At 51.9% G+C, this 20,216-nt stretch overlaps 1 pseudogene; it reads left to right on the top strand.

The window, feature by feature from the left end:
• On the top strand, nucleotides 1–19,994 carry LOC148217455 (serine/threonine-protein kinase pim-1-like; annotated as a pseudogene).
• Nucleotides 19,995–20,216: the final 222 nt, after the last annotated feature.

The raw sequence follows: 20,216 nt of genomic DNA, 5'->3' as shown, positions 1-20,216 counted from the left end.
ATGACGTAAAGGGTTGGGACAAAGTGTGATTGATTGTCAGCCATGAAGGACCTCAATTTTCATATCTCTTCAGATTGCATTATAAGGTACTGAGGATCAATATCAATTGGACATTGGTGATATCCATTTATAAACAGGAAAAGAAAACAGGAGAAAAGAGTTCTGTCTGCATTGTTTTCAATAAAGTATATTCACTTGGAATATACTTCTGAAATCTGTCTAATTAACCACAGAAGAATTGAAAAATTATTCCCAGGGGCTTTCCTTTCTTTGGGTGTTTCGAACAAATATTTATGAGTCTTTGTCACTGAATTCCAGAATAAAGAGCTCAAGAAGGAAGAGGCCTCTGGAGAAGGAAAATTCATCAGCAACCTCCAAGTGGCTGAGGATCCATCCTCATCAGAGCAGCAATGAACAGAAATGGGCACAGCTTTGTGGCTGCCCCAGCTCTGGGATGGGCCCTGGGCCTGGAGCAGGAGCAGCTCTGGAGGGCCCCAAGGCCGGGGCTGTTGTGCTGGCCTGGGCAGATGGGATGGCAGGAGGGGCTGCAGAGCTGTCAGGAGCTGAGGGAGAGGGGAGCAGGGCACCCAGGGAGCCTCCTTTTGCCTTGGCCAAGCACCTTCCCCCATGGCTGGGGCTGAGTCCTCTCTGAGCTGCAGCTGCTGCTGTGCCCTTGGCAGGGGCTGAGGCCGTGGGGCCACTGCCCAGAGCCCCCTGGCCTGAGCAGAGCTGTGGGGCCAGAGCCGGCTGGGCTGTGCTGGGGAGAGGCCCTTGGTGCTGCACAGAGCTCAGGGCAGCTGGCACAGCTTGCAGGGAGCTGGGCTGGCCTGAGAGAGCCTGCCAGAGAAAGCAGCAGTGTCCATGTCAGCCTGGCTGAGCGGGCAGGGGCACGACTCAGCCCAGGCCTTGTGGGGCAGGGCCAGCGCCTGGGCAAGGCATTGCAAACAGGCAAGTGGCCCAGAGAGGAGGCTGCTCTGTGCCCTTGGTGGCATGCACAGAGCAGGGAGGGGGCCCAGGACATTTGTCAGTGCCAGCCTCTGTCCCCAGCCCTTGCCAGCCCTGGCTGCTGAGCCCAGCTTTGGCCTGGGCTGAGTTTGGCTGTGGCCCAGCTCCATCCTCCTGCGGGGCTCAGGGCCTGTTGCCGGCCATGGCCAGCCCTGCCCGGCCTCTGTGCTGGCCCAGAGCCCGGCAGAGCCCGGGGCAGGGCTGTCAGTGCAGGCCCACAGGTGCCACGGGCTGTGCAGGAGCTGGCAGAGGCTGCCCAGCAGGGAGGCCATGGGGCACAGAGCCCCAGGGCTGCTGTGGGCACCATGGCACAGGGGCCGTTCCCACCCGCAATGCTCCTGTCCTGGGCTGGGCCTGTACAGGGGCTGGGCCACCATGGCTGGGGCAACAAGGTGTGAACAGACACCAGGGTGGCAAAATCCCCCAACAGATCCTTGTGGAGGAGGCTGTTTTGAGTCATTTCACAGCTCAGGGTTCCAACATGGAGGAGAAGCAAAAGAAATCCTGCACAATGAGGAGGATTTAAACCTCATTGCTCTAGGCTCCTTCTGGGGGATGTCTTGAACCATAGCCCTGCTCTGGGAAGGAAATTCCTTTCTCTTGGTACTATGTCTGGGTCTTCTGATGTCTTGACAATTGATCCCTTGTTCCTATTGATTCCATTGCAGCACACGAGTCTCCTTTCTTCTGTCAGGCCCAGTTTTGTCACAATTGAACCTTGGCTCCATGAGATTGCCTTGTATCACAACCTTCTCTGAGATTCCATGAGGCCTTGCTGGGTCGCAGTGGAGCCTTTGTGCCATTGGTTTCCATTGCAGCACAATGGTCTCCAGCATTCCATGAGGCCCCACTGCAAAACAGGGGGCACTTGATTCCATCAGTTTCCATTCCATCACAATGGTCTCTTGGATTCCATAAGGCCCTGCAGTTTCACTACAGAGCCTTTGTTCCACATTTTTCCTTTGTGTCACAATGGTCTCCTGAGCTGTATGGGGCGGCAACACCAAACAGTGGACATTTGCTTCCATGAGATTCCACAGTGTCACAATGGTCTCCTGGCTTCCATGAGTCTGCACTGTGTTTAAAATTGACACTTTGTTTTGCAAGATTCCGTGGCTTCACTGTGCTCTCCTGTGATTCACGAGGCTGTGCTGTGTCACAATGGACACTTGCTTCCTCCAAGGCTGGAGATGTCCCAGTGGCCATGTTCAGTGAGGCCCTGCCCTGTCACAATGGACACTTGCTTCCATCAGATTCCATTGTTTCACCATGCTCTCCCAGATCCCAAGAGGTCTTTTTCTGTCACCATAGGGTATTTTTTCTACTAGGCTTGGCAATATTTCCATGGCCCTTGTGTTCCATGTGGCCCCTCTCTATCAGAATTGACCCTTGGTTCCATTGCCTCACAAAGGTCCCTATATTTTCATGACCTGCCCTGTCTCTCAATGGACACTGGATCCCACAAGAGCTGACAATGTCCCCATGGCACCTGTCTCCTATTCGCCCTCACTTTGTCAAGATAAAGCCTTGGTTCCATGAGACTCCACTGTGTCACAATGTTCTCCTTAGCTTCCTGAGAACCTTATATGTTCACAATTGACACTTGGTTCCTTCAGATTTGATTGCATCACAGGAGTCTCCTTGGTTTCATAAAGCCCAGGTTTGTAACAACAGTCTAAGGATATTCCATTGCAACACAATGTTCTCCATCACTCTGTAAGGCTGCAGGGTGAAACAGTGGACACTTGGTTCCATGAGATTCCATTGGGTAACAATGTTCTTTTGTATTTATTAGGCCTGGCTCTACCACAATGGATGCTTGCATGAGCCTTGGAAATTTTCCATTTGCACCTGGACTCCATCAGACCCTGCTGTCTTTAAAATCTAGTTGTTGCTCCAAGACATTCCATTGCCTCACAATGGTCTCCTTGGTCCCATGAGGCCCCTCTGTGTCACAATTCAGCTTTGGTTTCTTGAGATCCCACTGTGTCACAATGGTCTCCTGTGTTCCATTAGGCCCAGTTGTGTCACAATGGACACTTGGTTCCATGAGCAGTGGCAATGTCCCAGTGGCACCTGTGTTCCATGACACCCTGCTGTGTTACACCTGACAGTTTGTTCCATGAGATTCCATGGGGTCACAATGGTCACTTGGGCTCCATGAGGCCTCGCTGTTTTGACAATTGACACTTGGCTCCATCAGATTCCATTGCCCCACAATGTTCTCCTGGGTTCCAAGAGGCCCTGCTGTGTCACAATGGCCCCTTGCTTCCATGAGCCATGGCACAGTCCCATTTGTCCCTGGGTTCCATGAGGCTGTGCCGTGTTCACAACTGACATTTGCTTCCATGAGATTCCATGGAGTCACCATGGTCCCCATGTTTCCATGAGGCTGTGCTGTGTCACAATGGACACTGGATTCCACAAGAGCTGGCAATGTCCCAGTGGCACCTGTGTCCCATGAGGCCCCACTTGGTAAAGTAGAGCCTTGGATCCGTGAGATTCCAGGTTGTCCCAATGGTCTGCTGAGTTCCATGAGGCTGTGCTGTGTCACAATGGACACTGGATTCCACATGCCCTGGCAATATCCAAATGGCACCTGGCTTCCATGAGACCCCACTGTGTTTGCAGCTGACACTTGGTTTCCCCAGACTGCCACTGTGTCACAGTGCTCTCCTGGGTGCCATGAGGCCCTGCTGTGTCACAATGGACACTTGCTTCCATGACTTCCTATTCTAATTACAATGCTTTATGTTAGTATTTTAGCCAATCAAATATTTCTGTGAAGTTTGCTAACATTCTTTTACACCAATCATTAATTGCTCTGCTTCCCATGGCTTTGCTGCAATGTATCATTTTTCAACCAATCCTATAACACTTCACAAACCTACATTGATATATCTTAAAGTTTTAATTAACTTTATAACAGGTTCTATTGCAAAGCTTTACAATCTTTTCCTATCTTACTTAGCATACTGCTTTGCTTGCATAATGCATATTTCTGTTTGCTAAAAAGATATTTCTACTTAAATTAAAAACTTCTATTCTTGTTTTATATCTATTTTACTTTTAATGCTCTTATTGTCCAAGATTTCTCCAAGGTTTAAGTCAAGCCTTGTATCCATCTCAATCTCTGAGCCTGTATGCACAATGCCCTGAGAGCTCTCTGTGCCTGCATTTCCCACACCACCTGTCATCTCTGCCTCCAATTTCCTGCTCACACTGCAACCTGGGGACACTTTCTCAGTCGTGTCCCTCAGTGGAACCCATAAACGGTATCAGAAACTTTGGAGTTCGATTATGACTGAAATCTTGAGAGTTTTCCTAGAAAACAATGGTTCTGCAATGATTTCCCTCTGGTCTGCTCCAGTTCATTCAGAAGTTTTTCAACTCCAATTCTAGAGAAATATGTCAAAGACCTTCTTAGAAATATCCATTCCAATTTTCAAGGGTGACCTTGTGGAGCGAAATACTAGGTGATTGGTGTTAGAAGTATTAGCAGCATTGTGTGGCAAAAGCTAATAGGCTGAAAAATATTTATAAAATATTGGAACCAGGAAATAACTTGGCTTCTGATAGAATGGTGTAGAGTTTTACATCTCTTATGTTTCACCCATCAATGGGACTGATAATGGAATAAAATATTTTTTAAAAAATATGCCTCTCAGTTGCCCCATCTCTGTAGAGCTGGGATTTTCCCATAGTGCTGAGTCCCTGGACATCAGTCCCTGAGAGACAGCGGAAAAAAAAAAATTCTCACAATTCGAAGTCATATTCAAACTCCAAATTTTCTTGAATTTTTAATGGGTCCCACTAAAGGATATAACTAAGTGTCCCCAGATTCCAGTTAGAGCAGAACACCGGAGGCACTGATGGCAGATGGAGACAAACAAGGGAAAGGTGTCTCTGATGCTGAGCAAACCTGGATGAGTTTCAGGAATGCAAAGGGCCAAGGGCTGAGCCCCAGCCCCTGGCAAGGCAGATCCTGTCCCTCCCTCATTGCTCAGGGCTCTTCCCGGCCCACTGGGCTCTGGCCATGTGCAATGCCAAGGGCAGCACCATGGGGCGGCCCCTGCCAGGCTGCTGAGCAGGGACAAGGAGGCAATGAGGCCCCAGCACAGCAAGGCTCACTTGTCCCCTGCTGGCCTCAGGCCCAGGGCCAGCCTGCATGGCCCAAGTGCTGCAGGAGTTGGCTGTGTCAGGGCCTTTCAGCTGCTGCCCATCCCTGTGGCCTCTGCAGCCCAGGCTGTCCTACGGTGTCCATGCCCTGCGCCTCTGTCCCTGCAGGCTGTCGTCATCCCCCGGCTGCCCCACCTCGCTGGCCCCTTCCTTTGCTGACAGCTCTGCCTCCTGCCTGCCTCTGCCTGGACACACAGAGCCTGTAGCTTCATACCAAAAGGTTTAATTCAGTTTTTCCTGTGCCTGTGAACTTTTAGCACAGGAGCAAGGCATGTATCGGCTGCTTTCCCTGCAAGGATGTTTGGAAGAGAAGAAGACATCTGTTTCAAGGGTGCAGTGATAGAAAAAACAAGGACTGAAACTGGGAACTTGGGGTGGTTTCTTGGAAATGGGTAAATTGTAATACTCATGTAGCAACTACATATGAGCAACATGCTTTTGGCATCACATGTCTATGTAAGGTCTGGTGTTTTCTCCTGCTGGACCTCAGGCCTGAATAAATGATGCCCTCTTCAAGACCACATTAGTGTTAAGGAGTCTTATTGTGATATTCTGGAGATTTGGTGGTGATGTGGCCTCACACCCAAGGAGTCGACTGTGACATTGTGGAACCTCATGGCACAAAGGGTCCATTTTGACACAGCAGAATCCCATGGAACCAAGGGACCATTTTGACATTGTAGGGCTGCATGGAACCAAAATCCATTTGGCCACAGCAGAGTCCGATGGCACTGATGGTCCACTGTGATAGTGCAGATCCGTGGAGACCATTGTGACACCACAGAAACTCCTGGAACCAAAATTCCATTGTAACAGAGAAAGGCTTCATGGAACCAAGGGGCCATTGTGACACACCTGGGCCTGACAGAACCAAGGAGTCCATGGTGACACTGCAGAACCTCATGGAACAAAGGGTCCATTGTTACACTGGGGGATAATGTGGAACCAAGGGGACCATTCTGATACTGTGGTGCTCCATGAAACAAAGGGCCCATTCTGATTGTGCCAAGCCTCATGGAACCAAGGGGCCAATTGTGTCACAGCAGGCCTTTATGGAAATGAAGGTCCATTATGACACTGCAGGGCCTCATGGAACAATGGAGACTATGGTGACTCTTTGGGACCCACTGGATCCAAGGGACCATTGTGACACTGCAGAGCCTTGTATAACCAAGGGGCCATTGTAACACAGCAGGGCCTCATGGAATCAAGGGGACCACAGTGCCACTGTGAGGCTCCATGGGATGAAGGGTCCATTCTGACACCGTGGAACCAAGGAGACCTTTGTTACACTACAGGGTGTCATGGCACCATTTTGAAGCAGTGGGGCCTCATGGAACTGTGGAGACCATGATGACACTGTGGGGCCTCGTCTAAACAAAGGACATTGTGGCACTGCAAGGCCTTATGAAACCAAGGGGACCTTAGTGACACTGTGAGGCTCAATGGGACCAAGAGGCCACTTTGACACTTTGGGTTGTCATGGAACCAATGGTCTGTTGTGACATTGCAGAGCCTTATGGAATCATGGAGATACTGTGACACAACAGGCCTCATTGAACAAAGGGGCCATTGTGACACTTTGCAGCCCCATGGAACCAAGGAGTCCATTGTGACACTACAGGGCACTGTTGGGCCAAGGGGTAGTTGTGGCACTGTGTGGCACGGTTACCAGGGGCAATTGTGGGGGTTTAGATAAGTCCCTGCCCTTTGCCCAGGCCTCTGGAAGCAGGCAGTGTCTTTATTGAGGTGGTCAGCACCCAAAAACTCACTCTCATTTGCAATATCTTTAATAAAGGCTGATTCGGTCTATTATAGAATGAATTTTTATTTAATAGACAGAAAACTAACAGACGTAAGGCTTAAATTAATACTAGACAGGAATAAGGACAAAAAGAGACTCCTAGCAGATATATACTACATGAGGTTAAATGTACCTCTTAATATTACAGCTAGCCAAGACTTAATATAACTTAGGATTCATTGTATCTTACCATCCAATTGTTGGTGGAGTCTCACATCGAGATCCTTTCCCTCAATCCCCAGGGAAGTTACTGTGGAATCTGTGTGCAAACTACAAGAAGAAGCCCTTTACACCTTCAGGGTGTGCGTGTGGTGGCTTCTGCTTCTGTGATAACTCGTATGTCTTTTACAGTTTGTAAAACAGTGTCTCTCAGTCAAGAATATTTCTTTTATCTCTTCCTACATCTGCTTTCCAGACTAAGATGTTGATTCTGAGCTGAGGCCTGAGCCCTTCTGGCCCCAGAGATGATCCCTTGCTGGGTCTCTCAGCCCGGGTTATCTCTTTATGCACCGACTGTCTGTGGTAGGGGTGGGTGGACGTCCTGCCACAGGCACCCCTGAACCAAGGAGACCCTTGTGACACTGCAGGGCCATGGAACCAAGGGGTTATGTGAGAGTGTGGGACCTCATGGAATCACTTTCTGCATGCTTTTACTCTAATCATGATATGTACAGCTTCTATCCCTCAGCTAAGCTCTGAACCATTTGATTTTTGCTTCAAAGCGTGGGGTGGAGAAAGCTCAGATTTGCACAAGGCTGCTCTGAGTCCAAGGGGTTGGATGAGGGAAATGGTGGGGTAGGGGCAAGGACAAAGTGTGATTGATTGTCAGCCATAAAGGGTCTTGATTTTCATATCTGTTCAGACTGCATTAGGAGGTGCTTGGGATCAATATCAACTGGAGATTGCTGATACCAATGTATAATCATGAAGAGAATAGATGGTAAAAAAGATATTCTCGTTTTTGTTTTTAAATACAATGTTTTGAACAGAGTGGAAGTCCTGCCTTATACTCAGGTTTCTGGCAGTAGCTCTGCTTCAGGTGACCTGCACCCCAAATTTCTGTTGCTCTCATGTTCTTTAGAATGGCTGATTAGGTCTATTATAAAATGAATTATTCACTGAATGGACTCAAGATTAACAGACAAGAGACTTTAAATGGACTACTGACTGCACAGGATAAACAAAAGAAGTACAGGTAGATACAAACACAGTGCACAATCAAGTTCCCTATATTACAGCTAGTGAAGAAATAGCAGAGCTCAGGAGTCAATGTAACTTAGCACCAAACTGATGAGGGAGTACACAGGGAGCCCTTTCACTCAGCTTCCACAAAAGGAACCACAAAGATGCATCCAGACTTGGGAGAGAAGCCCTACCTGTTTGCAGGGACTATGCAGAAGATTTCTGCTTGGTGAAAGTTTTGTGTAGCTTTTCTAGTTTGTAAAGTGAAGTGTGTGTCACTCAGAAATTCAAGGCTCATCTCCCTTCAGTCTGCTCTCAAGAGTCTCTCTCTTCCTGGTCAGCTGGGAATTCCACCTCCCTGGCACCAGAGAGAACTCAGGACAGGACAGATGTCCGGCCTGGGTTATCTCAGCAATTCCTGAGAGGGGGAAGATGCCCTGAGTGATGGCCCAGCTGATGGACAGAACAGATGAGCTCTGCTGGGCCATAGGGGAAGTCCTGCTGCAGGAACCTCATGGAACCAAGGCTCTGTTGTGACATTGTGGTGGCTCCTGGAACCAAGGAGACCATGGTGACACCAATGAACCTCATGGAACCAAGGGTCTGCTGTGACACTTTGGAACTCCAGAGACCATTGTTGAGTACAGAACCTCATGGAACCAAAAGTCCATTGTGACAGATCAAGGCCTGATGGAACCAAAAAGAGCATTGTGACACCATGGACCCAAATCTCCACTGTGACAGTATGGAACCTCACAGAACCAAGTGTTTATGATGACAACAGCAAGGACTTGTGGAAACAGGGAGTCCAGGGGTTTAAAATACTCCTTGCAGAGTTCTGCCTTGGGGAAAGGGAACCTGCATGGTCCACCTTGAGCTGGCACAAGCTAAGGGAAGGTGTCTGTTTGTAATGTGGAAATCCAGGAGTTTTAGATTGCTTCAAAAAAAAGAAAAGGAAGAAAACACCTGTTTGGCTGAGTGCAGTCAGTTCTCCAAGCAAAGTAGGTGCCAGGTGAGTGAGGACAGACAGGATGGGGTTGGGGAATGTGGAGCAAGGTTGTCCACACTGGGTCAGACCTCAAGGCACAGCTTCTCTGAGCAGGCCAGACCTGATCAATATCAATCACAGAACGCTGCAATCATCTCATCTGTAAAGAGAAGAGTAATAAAATACACCCTTGAAAATAGGAATGTGTACATCTTAGCAGCTCTTTGAAATATTCCTCCATAACTGGAGCTGAAAACCATCATAGTGAACTGCACTGGACCAGATGGAAATCAAGGCAGAGCCATGGTTTGTCAGGACTTGCTTGATCCCAATGAGCCCCGTGGTGCATTTGGTGCTGCCAAGGAGCTCCAAATAATATTTTGGAAATATTGGCTCTCTCTGCAGTGCTGCCCTTGCCAGGAGCCCAGCCCAGCTCAGCAGCACAGACACAGCACAAGGACTTTAATGACCCTCTCGGGGTTGGGGCTGAGTCCCTGAACATCAGTCCCTGAGAGGGAGTTGAAGAAACCTCTCAAGTATTCCAAGTCAGATTCAAAGTCCAAAGTTTCCTGAAGTTCTAATGGATCCCACTGAGGGACATGACTGAGAAAGTGTCCCCAGGTTTGGGTTTATACTTTTTATGTTATATTTTTAAAGTGTGGGTTTATTGGTTTTTTGACATATTTTTAAAGTGTGAGCTTATTTTTTTTACATTACAATTTTGGTGGGGATTTTTTCTTTTTCTAAGTGAAGCACAGAGATGGGACTTCTGAGTTCCTTTAGAAAGTGTAGCTTATGTTTTTTATTTCTATTCAGGCAGAAAGGGTAAGGTGGTCTTACAGATGTTCACAGCATGGCTAAGAAATCACAAGACTTATGTTTTCACTGGCTTTTCAGGATTTATTAACCAATAAAACACTGTCAACAGAGATATTTATGTTTCTAATTCAATATTAAATATTTTGTCTTATTGAGCCCCAGCCCCTGGCAAGGCAGATCCTGTCCCTCCCTCATTGCTCAGGGCTCTTCCCGGCCCACTGGGCTCTGGCCATGTGCAATGCCAAGGGCAGCACCATGGGGCGGCCCCCGCCAGGCTGCTGAGCAGGGACAAGGAGGCAATGAGGCCCCAGCACAGCAAGGCTCACTTGTCCCCTGCTGGCCTCAGGCCCAGGGCCAGCCTGCATGGCCCAAGTGCTGCAGGAGTTGGCTGTGTCAGGGCCTTTCAGCTGCTGCCCATCCCTGTGCCCTCTGCAGCCCAGGCTGTCCTACGGTGTCCATGCCCTGCGCCTCTGTCCCTGCAGGCTGTCGTCATCCCCCGGCTGCCCCACCTCGCTGGCCCCTTCCTTTGCTGACAGCTCTGCCTCCTGCCTGCCTCTGCCTGCACACACAAAGCCTTGGGCTGCTCCAGACTCCTTCTGGGGGACATGTTGCACCACAGCCCTGCCCTGGGAGAGAATTTCCGTTCACCTTGGGTTCAGTCTGGACCTCCCCAGCAGCACCTGGCATTAATTCTTTCTTTTTCAGGGAATTCTCTACTATTTCAAAAGGATCCACCACCTTTGAAACCCTCCTTGAAACACTCCCAGGGCTCTCCTCTGCTGTCCTCAGACTCCACTCCACTAAGCAGAGAATTTGATCCCTATACAGTGCACATGTGCTTGAGGCCATGGGTACCTGGACATGAATGACAGCTCTTTTCTGTAGGAAGGAAACCACAGAACCCCAGGGCTTTGAAGGCGGATCAGAATCACTCACCAGAGGCCAAGACAAACCTGACCTGTCTGTCCTTGCATCTTTTGTCTGAAAGCAACTCTTGGATATTTGTGGAGTTTTGCATGTGGAATTCCATTTCAGCTGTGGATCCCTGGATTGGAATGACAATTCTTCTCCATAGGAAGGAAAAGGCAGACCCCCCAGTGTTTCAAAGGCAGATGAGATCTGTCCCTCTAGGAAGCCAAGGGAATCTGACAGTTTTGTCTGGGAGCTATCCTTGGTTATAAGGAATTTTGGAGGCAGAATCTCAATTTTGACCATGGACCCCTGAACGTGAAAGATGCTTTTCTCCATGGGAAGAAAAGCAAGGCCTTTCAGTATTTTAAAAGCAGATGTAAGGTGACCCCCAAGCGACCAAGGCCAGACAGAGCTTTCTATCCTGGCAGGTTTCATATGGGAAAAATCTAAGGACATAATCAAATTTGGAGGAGGAATCCCAGTTTTGGCCATGAAACCTTGGATTTAAAGGACATCTCTTTCCCACAGGAAGGAAAGCATTGAAAGCCAAGTTTTTAAGGGCAGATGAGAAGCGACCCTCAACATTCCAGTGTTAGCTGGACCACTCAGGTGGCCCTTAGGAGGCCAAGTTAACCAGACCTGTTCCGTGTTCTTGGATCCTAGGGACCCTGCAGCATCACGATTCTCCCTTGGTTCCATGAGGCCCCATAGCATCACAACAGATCTTTGTGTCCATGAGGCCCAGCAGTATCACAATGGTCTCCTTGGCTCTGCTGTGGAATAATGGTCCCTTGCTTCCATGAGGCCTTGCAGTGTCAAAATGGTTTCCTTGGTTCCATGGGACTGCACATGCCAGAATGGCCCCTTGGTTCCACAAGGCCTGGCTGTGTCACTGTCCCCTTGCTTCCATGGAGACCCATAGTGTCATATAGTGGACCCTTGTGCCCATGAGACCCTCCAGTGTCACAATGGTTGCCTTGGATCCAGGAGGCCCTGTGGTGTCACAATGGCCCCTTGCTTCCTTGGGACCCAAAGTGTCAGAATGGTCTCCAGGATTCCATGAGGCCCCACGGTGTCACAATGGTCTCTTTTGGTTCTGCAGTGTCACAATGGCACCTTGGTTCCATGAAGCCCTGAAGTATGGAATGGCACCTTGATTCCATTGGGCCACTCTCTGTGACATGAATTCTTAGTTCCATGGAGCCCTGTACTGTCACAATGGCCCCTTGGTTCCATGAGGCCCTGCCATGTCACAATGGTCTCATGGGTTCCACAAGGTCCTGCAGTTCACAAGGGCCCTTTGGTGTCATAATGTGTAACAATGATATCCTTGGTTTCACAGACTGAGAGTGTCCCCATGGTCTCCTGGAGCCCCACAGTGTCACTACGATCCCCTTGATTCCATGAGGCCCTGACGTGCTACAATGACCCCTTGGTTATACAAGGCCTGGCAGTGTCACAATGGCCCCTTGGTTCCAGTGGGTCTTGAAGTGCCATACTGGTCTCCATGGTTCCCTGAGGCCCCACAATGTCACAATGGACTTTCCGTTCCATGACCTTTTGTAAACAATCTCCTTGTTTCCACAGTGTCACAATGGACCCTTTGTTCCATGAGGTGCCTGGCCTCCCATGGCCCCTCACAGCCCCTCACAGCCCCTCATGACCCCTCATGGCCCCTCATGACCCCCCATGGCTCCTCATGACCCCTCATGGCTTCTCCCAAAGGAGAAGGGGTCGGGCCCTGCTTGTTCCCCTTTTATTTCGGTCCTTTCACAGCAATGAGTCAAGAAAGGCTGAAATGGAGCCTTTCCCCAGCGTTTCCCTCGGGGTTCATTGCAGGCTGAAGCTCTGTGCTGGCGCTGCCCCAGCACCAACATCCCTGCAGCCCCCAAGGCCTTTGCTGTCCCCCCGTGTCCATTCCCTGTCCCCGAGTCCCGCCCGGCTCTGGCAGCAGCAGCAGCCGCAGCGCAGTGGGCGCCGGCCCGGCCCAGCCGGGGCTCCCGGGCAGGAGCAGCAGCAGCGCCGGCCCCTTCCCACCTGCTCCTGCCTCGGCTTCCAAGGCCTTTGTCCAGGGCAATTCTGGAGTACAGCAACAATCACCCACACCCAGCCCTTATTCCTCAGGGCCCGCCTGTGCTGCCCTGACCCAGCCTGCAGAGAAAGAAAGGGTCGGGTCCCAGCGCTGCTTTCAGCCCTCTTTTACTCACTCTGAGCTGACAGCAGGAGGCTGTTGTTGCCTTTGCCTTGAGAATTGTAGATCATGCCTGCTCTTGCCCCTCTTCTGTTTACCACTTAAATTTTATCCTTAATATTGCAAATGCCTTTTTCGATAAGTGCTACCCAGAGTGCTTTGTGACAGGGAACTCAGGCTATTTATTGCAGGCATCATGAGCAGCAGATCTCACAAGTCCCTGAGCACAAAGTCAAGGAGAATTAAAGCCACACAGGCCACATTTGCAGCACTGAAACACAGCCCTGTTGCTGGTGCTGCCGAAATAGGATCAGCTGACAGAGGCCATTACACAAATTGCCTCTAGAGCGTCAAATAAAATGAAAAAATCCACCAGGACAAAGAGAAACCAGAACTTCTTGACTCGCTTCACTGTTCCTTCTTCCCAGCAGCAGGAAATGGAGATGCCCAGAGGTATTTCCAGCTGCTGCTGATGCCAGTGGGAGCCCAGGCTGCTGCCCAGCCCCAGCGGGATCCTGAGCCCAGCCCGGGCAGCTCCCGCAGTGTCGGGAGCTCAGCGCACGCGGGGCCAGGCCCAGAGCCCCGGGCACGGCCGCCCATTGCGGGGCAGCGGCGCAGGCGGAATGTCCTGAGCCCAAACCTCCTGCTCCTGCCACACAGCGCCCAGCCTTCTCCCCCTGCTCCTCCTCTCCCAGCACGGCACAAATTCCAGCTCCCAGGAGGCTTCCCCACACAGGCCTCAGGCTCCTCTTTCAGCCTGAGTGTCCCTGCAGAGGAACACGGCATCTTTCAGGCACTTCCACAAGCTCAGGCTTCTCACTTCATGGTGAATCTGGGATGGAAACGGCCTTGCTAAGAAAGCCAAAAGCCAAGGGAATGGATTAGTAATTGTTAGAAAAAATTGCCCTTCTTCGAGGGGCAATATATGATGTAATTCGTGTAAAGTTGTAAGTTAATGAACAGTGTTTGTATGGATAAAATAAACTCAGAAACCAAAAAGAAAACCACAAACAGAAAAAAAAAAACAACACAGATTGCTTCACGACAACATGGTAACAGCCCACAAAACAGGACAGCCCAAATTAACAAGTGAATGGACGTGGCCACAAGGAGATGGCTCTCTTCAAAGACAGTCCAGAGAACACCCAGACATTGAGCGCCAAGGACTCAGGATTAATCGGGAAAAATACATCTCAATAGCAGCTTCCCTAAACCAAGGCCTGCCTTCATCAGAATTCATGGTCTCCCAGAATATGGTTTTGTCCAGCCAAAGGCAGAGAAAGGAAACCACATGAAAAGGCAAAGCAACGAAAGGAGACAAAGACCTCTCTGCTCCAGGCTATGAAAAACTGTATATAAACTGGGCTGACCAGAGTGGTTTTGTGAACATTGGGCAATCCGGAGCAGTGGAGTTTGGATCATAGTGTGTTTACCCGGTGCCGATCCTGGGCTCGGCGTTGCTCTTTGTGATTGTGGCTGTCGTGGACCCTATCCCGGCCACAAAATAAATTATCACTTATTTCTGATTATACTCAATTCGGCTAAATCTTTCTATTATCTATAACATAGGCAAGGCTAACCAAGTCATTCCCTACATTTCTCCTGTTCTGATTCTTTTAGGTGGCTACTTTGAGAGGTCCAGCTTGTTCTGGTGCTTATCATGAGCAGATTGTACTCTTGATTTATGCACCAATGCACCAGATGTGGAATCGTCTGCACAGAACTCAGAAACAAACCCTCTCTGTCAGACCATTTTCACATTCCAGATAATTTTCAAGATGTCCACTGGGAGGTTGGAATGATTATCACACAACTCTCCACTTCTGCCTGCAGGCTCTGGAGATTCTTTCCCTGCATTCAGTCAGGGTTGCATTCCCTAACAATTCCTGGTACCACCTCCTGTTTTCTTCGATCAGAACAGTAACAGTGAAAACCTTCCCCATGGCACAACTCCCCAGCCCACCAGCAAAAGAAAGGACAAGTTTTCAAGTTCTCAAAACCTTTGTCCTGCTTTGCTGCAGGACAGTGCAGCACGCACAGTGTGGAAAGCTAAGAGACTCTGCAGTTGGTGGCACGTCTTGTGACAGGAGCTCGTCCTCCAGGAAAAGTTTGTGAAAGAGGAAACATCACTGTAGAGAAAATGCTTGGAAAAGCAGAGCAGCTTTCCAGAAGTGAAATGACAATGGAAAGAAACAACCCAAGATGTTCACATATACTATTAATTCCTTTCCTTGTACGCTCTCCTTTTCTGTGTTGCACTGGTTCTACATCAACTGATCTTACCTCGAAGACCTAGGATTTAGCGAGTTTGATGCACTCAGCACTATCATTAGCTACACACAGTTTGCCTTCTCCCTGTTTTGCTTTTAAAGCAATGCTGGAGACATCAGAAACCTGCAAATGCAAGACTTTAGAGCATAGTGCTTTGGTCGGCTATGGGATCTAGAGACAGGGGATGTGCTCTCACAGTATTTCACCCTCAGCAGTGACAATACACAGCAGCAACAAAGGTGATTCCTAGGATATTGTGCAGGAGTCAAGGCTCTGTGTCTTGACTTAATATGGCAAAGTTCACCTGTTTTGACAGGTTCAGGATCCAAACTAGTGTGCTTTTCTAGCTGTGTCGATGAACAGCAGGACAAATAAAGCAGCCAGCAGTTTCTTTGCAGAGAGGGCCTTTGCTCCAGGCTGAAAGGGCTGGATAGGCAGGGAGGAGGCAGGCAGCTGAGCTGCTGTATTGGACTGGCATCCAAACTCAGCAAAAATAGCAGTTTGATCCTTTTATTTTAATCCTCCTGTCGGCAGTCTCCAATTTTCACTCGGAACTGAACAAGAAAATAGGAACAGCCGCTGCCCACCCCGAGCGGCCGGAGAGCAGCGCTGCCCCGCAAGGGCTGCATGTCTCGCTCCTCATGTGCTGCTCTGCCCTCCCACGGGGCTGGCTCTGCCTGGCGCTGGCAGGCTCCTCCTTCGGCACTTTGCTCTGCTCCAGGGGAAAGTGCGGACAGCGCTTTGCTTGCTTGTGAGGAACAGACTGCAGCGCGGGGCGAGCGGGCGGGATAGCGCCCGGGGCATGCGAGCACGAGGGACAAGTTGCAAGCCTGCGGAACTTAAAGTTCTGTTTGGAATGATATTCTATTTTTCCAATTTATCAAGCACCGAGATTAAATGTAGCAGCAAATTTTTAATAGTAACAATTATAAATGGATTCAGTTAAAGTATTAGAGATGTATACAAAAAATATCAAAGGATTGGAAATTAATACAATCAAAGTATTAAAATGAATATTGAATTCATATATTTCAGGATAAGTAAAGTTTGAGAGTAAGTAATTTAGTATAATTGAGGTTTGTATAAAGCATAAGCATAACTGACCAGGGAGGGGGCCCTCCCCCTACCAGGGGTACGAGGAGGGACTCGCCCTTCCTCACCTACCAAAGCATCAAGGCTGACAATCCCACTTATATACTAGATGCTACAGAAGTTTCTAGAAAACTCCTCCTAGTTTCTATTCCTAAAATCTATGTCACTATGTTGTATGGCGTGTGCTCTACTAATGGGTTAGGGGGTCTCTTACCCTTTTGAGGGTCTTATTTCCAGTGAAGGCTCATCGTCTTCCTCAGTGTCTGCTGTGTAACCTGCAGGGAGCGCATGGCCACTATGTGACTGAGCAGATGTTTTCCATAGCAAGACTTTGAGTCCCATGCCTGGAATCATCCCATTTTGGCCCATTTTGTCCCATTTTAAGGTCGAAACTTTCTGTTTGTAGATGCTGCTTGTCAGAACTATGTCCTTCTACTATTCCCTTCAAACATTTTTCTTCGACTCTTAGCATCTGGAAGATGTCCTTTGCCCTGTCTCACCCATCTCCCCCTTCAGTCTGTAACAATTGTCTTCTATTGATCTAAATACAATTTTGCTAATACAGTGACAATTTAGTTAGCACGAATCACATTTATCACAGTTCCAAGCTAATGAAGAAGCAGCTAAACAAGACGGTGGTTTTGAGTGGGTGCAGGAGGAAGAGATGCTCCGTGACTCCGGTTCGGCCCCGGTGGGGAGCGACCCGTGCTGCCCCGGGGTGCACGGGGCGGAACGGACACGAGGGGAACGGACACCCGGGGAACGGACACGCGGGGAACGGACACGCGGGGAACGGACACGCGGGGAACGGACACACGGACAAACGCTCGCGGCGCTTCGGCAGCGGCAGCAGCAGGAAAGAAGCGATCCCACAGACCCTCTGCGTCCCTTCTCTTGTTCCTCGTCTCACTCTCCCGCTGTCCCACACTCTGTCGCGGTGTCCCGCAGCCTCTCCCAGTATCCCCTTGCCGGTCTCCCCCTCCCCTCTCGCTGTCCCTGTCCCGGCCCCTCCCTCTCCCCGCGCCAGGCCGGGCCATGCCCCCGCCCCACTCCCGGCCCCGGGCGGGGCTGCCCCGTCCCCGGCCCCGGCCGTCCCGCCGCGGTCTCGCCTCCGCCCGGCTCTGGCGGTATTGGCGCTGGCGCTGCTGGGCGGGCATCAGTGCCTGGGCCGGGGGCGGCATCGCCGCTCTTTGGCTCCGCCTGTCCCGAGCCCGGAGCCGGCCCCGACGCGGGGTCCAGTCCCGGCCTCGGCTCCTGCCGGGGCCCGCGGAGGACACACGCGGCGCGGCCGCTCCCGCCGCCTCCGCTGCGGCTTCCCCGGCCCGAGCTCCGCCGCTCGGCAGCGCGGCCGCCGGCCCTGAGCCGCCGGGGCCCGGGGCGGGTGGGGATGCCCGGCCCGGGACGGTCGGGGGGCGCTCGGGGGCCGTGTCTGGCCCCGGGCCGAGCGCTGACGGCCGCGTGTCGCCCGCAGGGAAGGCGCAGGAGGCCTTGCAGGAGCGGTACCGGCTGGGTTCGCTGCTGGGCAGCGGCGGCTTCGGCAGCGTCTACTCGGGGACGCGCCTCGCGGACGGCGCCCCGGTGAGTGGCGGGGCCGGCGGCGGGCAGAGGACGAGGAGGAGGAGGGCGGGGGAGGAGGAAGAGAGGCAGAGGAGGAAGAGGAGGAGGCCGGAGCGCGGCGGAGCGGAGCGGGCGGTAAGCTCATCCCGCTGCTGCCCCTTGCTCACAGGTGGCAATCAAATGCGTGCCACGGGATGGCATCCGGCACTGGGGCGAGCTGGTGAGTGAGCGGGGCCGGCGGCCGAAGGCGGGGCGTGCCGGGCGGCGAGGAGCTGGGGCCCGGCAGGGTGGGAGCCGCCGGGAGCCCTGCAGGGAGAGCGGGCGTGGGGTGAGCGGGGCATGCGGAGCATCCCGGGCTGGCTGAGGGGTCCCAGAGCCCTGGCACGGCCTCAGCCCCACTGACGGCATCGTGGTCCTGGCGCAGCCCCACGGCGCCCGTGCGCCCCTGGAGATCGCGCTGCTGGACAAGGTGTCCTCTGGGTGTGCTGCTGTCATTCAGCTCCTGGAGTGGGTTGAGCTGCCCAGCAGCTTCTTGTTGGTGCTGGAGCGTCCGGAGCGGTGCCAGGAGCTCTCGTGTTTGCTGGCGGAGCGGAGGTTCCTGCCGGAGGAGGAGGCGCGGGGGCTGTTCCGCCAGGTGCTGGAGGCCGTGCGGCACTGCAGCAGCTGCGGGGTCCTGCACAGGGACATCAAGCCCGAGAACATCGTGCTCGACCTGGCCACCGGACAGCTGAAACTGATCGACTTTGGCTGTGGCGCCTTCCTCCAGGACACAGCCTACACGCAGTTTGCAGGTGAGCCCACCCAGTGGATGCTCCCGGGCATCTTATGGCCCAGCCGGGATGCAGCACCGAGGTTTCTGCCTATTGGAGCCGGGATGGGATTAATGCTTGAGCCAAGTTGATTTGGGTGGGGGTGTGAGGGGGGCCAGCTCCCAGCCCTGCTGACAGCCTTCAGCACCCACTGTGCCCTGGTCTAGGGTTGGAGCTGGGGCAGCCAGGCCGACAGAAACCCCCATGGGGGTAGCAGAGAGGGGGGGGTCTGACTGCGTGCCCTGGCTGGTTTGGTGTGCAGGCGAGGAAGGGCTCGAACTGCACCTCTCCCCTTGTTTGCCTTGGCTTACTAACATTTTCTGAGGGCCGTGCAGGCGGGGAGAAGGGTGGGTTTTCTCCACCCCTGGGTGGGTTTTTCTTTTGCGTGTCATGGTTGGGCCTTCTCAAGGCTTCTGCTGCCCTCTTCCAGCACCAGTGGCTTCTTTTCCAGCCCCGAGTCTGTACGCAAGTCCCAAGTGCTGGTGAGAGGGCAGCGAGTCACCCCGTGTGCCACTGGGGCATCCCCCACATGCCTAGGGATGCTGGGGCGAGGCTCTGGCAGCAGCAGCATCCTCCTTCTGAACTCCATCTGTATTCCATAGGAACCCTGTCCTACAGCCCCCCAGAGTGGATCCAGCACCAGCACTACCACGGCGAGGCAGCAACGATCTGGTCCCTGGGCCTCCTGCTGTACCACCTGGTCGTGGGGAAGCAGCCGTTCAGGAGGGGCCAGGAGATCATCTGGGGACGGATCTTGTTCCCACGACGGCTCTCTCAAGGTGGATCCTCATCCCTGGGCAGGGGGGAATAGCTGTGCTGGGAGACAGCAGCAGGGTGTGAGCATCCTGCTCTGGCAGCTGCTGAGGAGGTGGCACAAGTCCTGCTCTCCTGCTCTCCTCCAAACAGAGAATCCATGGGGAAGTTTAGGCACAACCCTGTGTACACCCATCATGGCCTGGGCACAGGAACGGGGTAGGGGGGAGGCAACTTCTGCAACGTACTGGTGATTTCTGGTTTCTGTCTTCAGAGTGCCAAGATGTTATTAAGAGGTGTTTGTCCATGCAACCGTTGGACAGGCCATCCTTAGAAGACCTTTTCCGTGACCCTTGGATTCAGGGTGTTCATCTGCCCTAGAAGATGGGAGAGATCCACGTGCACAGCTGGATCCAGAGGCCTGGCAGGTAACAGCTGCACACATCTCTTGGCAATCAGTGGCAAAGCAAACCAGAGTGCCTGTAGCTCTGAGCAGGGATCATCAGAAGGGAACACACAGCTCTTGGAGCTGAGCTGGAGAGCTGGTGTGGCAAACACTGGTGGCCACCATCCCCCCTAGGTTTGCTTGTCTGGTTCATTGATGGCTGGGGCCCTGGGAAGAACACTGACAGCCTGGTCTGGCCCCCAGGGAAG

This window comes from Sturnus vulgaris, unplaced genomic scaffold (genome assembly GCF_052056855.1).
Source record: "Sturnus vulgaris isolate bStuVul1 unplaced genomic scaffold, bStuVul1.hap1 Scaffold_84, whole genome shotgun sequence".
Classification (NCBI taxonomy): Eukaryota; Metazoa; Chordata; class Aves; order Passeriformes; family Sturnidae; genus Sturnus; species Sturnus vulgaris.
Note: the sequence above shows the minus strand (reverse complement) of the source record. Positions and strands in the feature narration are given on the sequence as shown.